We start from the raw sequence: 4,046 nt of genomic DNA, 5'->3' as shown, positions 1-4,046 counted from the left end.
CTTGAACCTGCAACCTTTGCCTTGTAAGGCAGAGAATTATCCTCTAGGCTACAGTATCCAATCCCTTCAGCTCTGCACCAGGGAAGGGTTACATATTTTTGTGTTGAATCACCCTGGTGATTCACATCACAGCTCCTTATTTGTCTCTCGGCCCAACCCAGGGCCATTTCCAAGGCAGTTAATTTTATTGATAGCCGACAATTCTATCTGTGTGTGTCACATGTTTGTTCGTGTTTTTTTTTGCTGAATTTGAAAATTAAGGGAGACTAGGATAGATCTATTTCGGCCTTATTTGAGCCTCATCAGCTAGCCATACCCATTGGGACTATATACACACACACACATATAAAAATACATGATGAAGGTTATAGAGCAGATACTCATAGTAAAATATATCTATGAAAGAATAGAAAAGAAGATATAGTAATAGAACATATCAATGAAAGAATAGAAGAAGAGATATAGGAATAGAAGAAAGGTATAGGAGATATAAGAGAGCAATAGGACAGGGGACGGAAGGCATTCTAGTGCAGTGATTTTCAACCTTTTTTGAGCCGCAGCACATTTTTTACATTTTAAAATCCTGGGGCACACCACCAACCAAAATGACACCCTAAGACACTCTCCTCTCTTTTTCCATCCGTCTCCTCCCCACCCTTGTGTCTGTATACACACTCTTGAACCATTTCCAAAAACAGGTGAGGGTTGGGGGTTTTTTTCTCTCTTATTCTTTGGGTGATTTTTATCATATGCTTTAAATTAAGAGTCACTTCTCTCTCTTTTGTTTCTCTCTCTTTCCTCTCATTCTCTGTCTCAATCATTTTCTCATTTCTCTTTTTTCCTCCCATTTCTCTCTCCCTTCCTCTCCTTTTCTCTCTCTCTCTCTTTCTTTCTCTCTCCCTTGCTTTCTCTCTCTATCACTCTTGCTTTCTCTGTTTCTCTCTTTTCTTTCTCTCTCTTGCTTTCTCTCTCACACTCTCTTTTTCTCTCTCTTTCTCTCTTGCTTTCTTTCTCTCTCTTTCTCTCTCTCTCTTGCTTTCTTTCTCTCTCTCTCTCTCTCTCTCAGCAAAAAGTTGCGAGACCGGAACCTGAGCTTCCTTCTTCGCGGCACACCAGACCATGTTTCACGGCACACTAGTGTGCCACGGCACACTGGTTGAAAAACACCGCTCTAGTGCACTTGTACTTGCCCCTTACTGACCTCTTAGGACTCCATAGTCCTTCAGCTTTTGAGAAAATAAAGTACTGGTAATCCTCAATTTACAACAGTTCATTTAATGCCCATTCAAAGTAATAAAAGCATTGAAAAAAGTGACTTTAATTATTTGCTGCTTATTATTATGTCAAATATATGACATGATGAAATTACCTCAGTCTTCATTTATAATACGAAAATATCTGATTTGTTAGCAGTAATTTTCTGGCCTTTCTCCAAAGTATCATGGTATTGCAGTTTGATGACAAACATGAAAATTATCCAACACTGTCATAGGTAGATGATCAAAATCCACAAAATTGTGGACAGATCCTCACAGTAGAAACCCTGTGCCTTTTGTATGTGTTGCCATTGCACACATGTTCAAATGGGATGGCAACCATTTTGCCAATTTTGACACACATATACATACACACATACACACACCATGAGTACCTTTGGAATGTCTTTGGTCTCATTCCTCATGTATTTAGGGTTCTTTCCACATGAACATGTCAATCCTAACTCTAAAGGGTTGCAAATTAAATGGTTTAGAAACATTTGGCCTATACTGTTGTTGCTGCTTATATTCTGACTGATTTCAAACCAATCCAAACTGATTAATCCATGAAAAGCTTTAATAACAAGATGAAAATATGCATATGGAAAGCTCCAAATTGTATTTGTTCGATTTTTTTTAATGCCACCCTTCTCCTTAGACTCAGGGCAGCTTACAACATGTACTTACAACTAAAGAAAGAACTTTGAAAAAAGTTTGAGAAATAATGTAATAGATAATAGATTAGATTATTATTAAAGTTGGAAGGGACCTTGTAGGTCATCTAGTCCAGTGTTTCCCAACCTTGGCAACTTGAAGATATCTGGACTTCAACTCCCAGAATTCCCCAGCCTGGGGAATTCTGGGAGTTGAAGTCCAAATATCTTCAAGTTGCCAAGGTTGGGAAACACTGATCTAGTCCAATGCCCTGCTCAAGCAGGAGTACCTACACCATATCTGACAAATGGCAGTCCAATCTCCCTTTGAAAGTCTCATGTGTTAGAGTTCTCACAACCTCCGTAGTCAAGCTGTTCCACTGGTTGATCTCCCTCACTGTCAGAAAATTCCTCCTTATTTCCAGGTTGAGTCTCTCCTTGGTCAGCTTCCATCCGTTATTCCTTGTCAGGCCTTCTGATGCTTTGGAAAACAGCCTGACCTCCTCCTCTCCGTGGTAGCCTCTCAAGCATTGGAACACTTTAAAAAGAGCATTGAAAGTGTGTACGTATACAGAAAAGAATGGGCCAACCTACAACAGCCACAGTCAACTCGCTGCAGTCAACTCATTGCAGCCAACTTGTTGCAGCCAATTTGTAACAGGACAATTTGCCGGGGCCCATTCACTGCAGTACAATTTATTGCAGGAGAAGTGTTATACTAACATCAAAGAAATATTGGCATAGAATCATTAAGGAAAGAATACCAAAGGAGGGGACAAAATGAACTATGAGGATTGACAAAAATTAAAATGTTTTAAAAATTATTTTAAATAATTATATTTGAAATGTTGAATTATTCAGCAGTGAGTTGTCCCATGGCAGGTTGGCCATGATAAGCTGTCCTATGGTGAGTTGGCTGTGGTGTATGATGAATTGACCATGGTGAGTTGGCTGCAACAAGTTGACTCTATTCAGAACCTCAATAGAAAGATAACAAAAGCAAGCACTCTTCTGTGCCTCCCTGAAAAACAGCACTTTGTAATCAGAGCAAACCTTTTTTAATTAATTAATTAATTGATTAATTAATTGATTAATTGATTGATTAATTAATTAATTAATTAATTAATTAATTAATTAATTAATTAATTAATTAATTAATTAATTAATTAATTAATTAATTGATTGATTGATTGATTGATTGATTGATTAGTTAGTTAGTTAGTTAGTTAGTTAGTTAGTTAGTTAGTTAGTTTGTTTGTTTGTTTGTTTGTTTGTTTGTTTGTTTGTTTGTTTGTTCGTTCGTTCATTCATTTATTTATTAGATTTGTATGCCACCCCTCTCCGTAGACTCGGGGCGGCTCACAACATATAATAAAACAATTCATAACAAATCTAATAAATTTAATTTTTTTTAAAAACCCATTATTAAACCAGACATACACACAGACCTACCATACATAAATTGTATAGGCTCGGGGGAGGGGGGAATGCCTCAATTCCCCCATGCCTGACAGCAGAGGTGAGTTTTAAGGAATTTACGGAAGACAAGGAGGGTGAGGGCAGTTCTAATCTCCAGGGGGAGCTGGTTCCAGAGAGTTGGGGCCACCACAGAGAAGGCTCTTCCCCTGTGACCCACCAGATGACATTGTTTAGTCGACAGGACCCAGAGAAGGCCAGCTCTGTGGGACTTAATCGGTCACTGGGATTCGTGCGGCAGAAGGCGGTCCCGGAGATATTCTGGTCCGATGCCATGAAGGACTTTATAGGTCATAACCAACACTTTGAATTGTGACCGGAAATTGATCGGCAACCAATGCAGACTGCAGAGTGTTGGTGTAACATGGGCATACCTAGGGAAGCCCATGATTGTTCTCGCAGCTGCATTCTGCACAATCTGAAGTTTCCGAACACTTTTCAAAGGTAGCCCATAATGGGTAAGAGTCCATTGCCTATTCAAAACACGAGCTTTGAAAGGAGTAGAGGAAGAATAAAATAATTTAACCTAACATAATAAAATATTTTCTAGACTGTTTACTTCCCTCTGGTTCATCCTACACAACCTTAGATCTTCAACAGACTGAACACCTGTATAAGCCTGGTATGATTCTTGTAGCTTTCCTGTTTCCAAGTTTTTCAC

This window comes from Erythrolamprus reginae, chromosome 2 (assembly GCF_031021105.1).
Source record: "Erythrolamprus reginae isolate rEryReg1 chromosome 2, rEryReg1.hap1, whole genome shotgun sequence".
NCBI classification, from domain to species: domain Eukaryota; kingdom Metazoa; phylum Chordata; class Lepidosauria; order Squamata; family Dipsadidae; genus Erythrolamprus; species Erythrolamprus reginae.
This window is presented reverse-complemented; position numbering follows the sequence as displayed.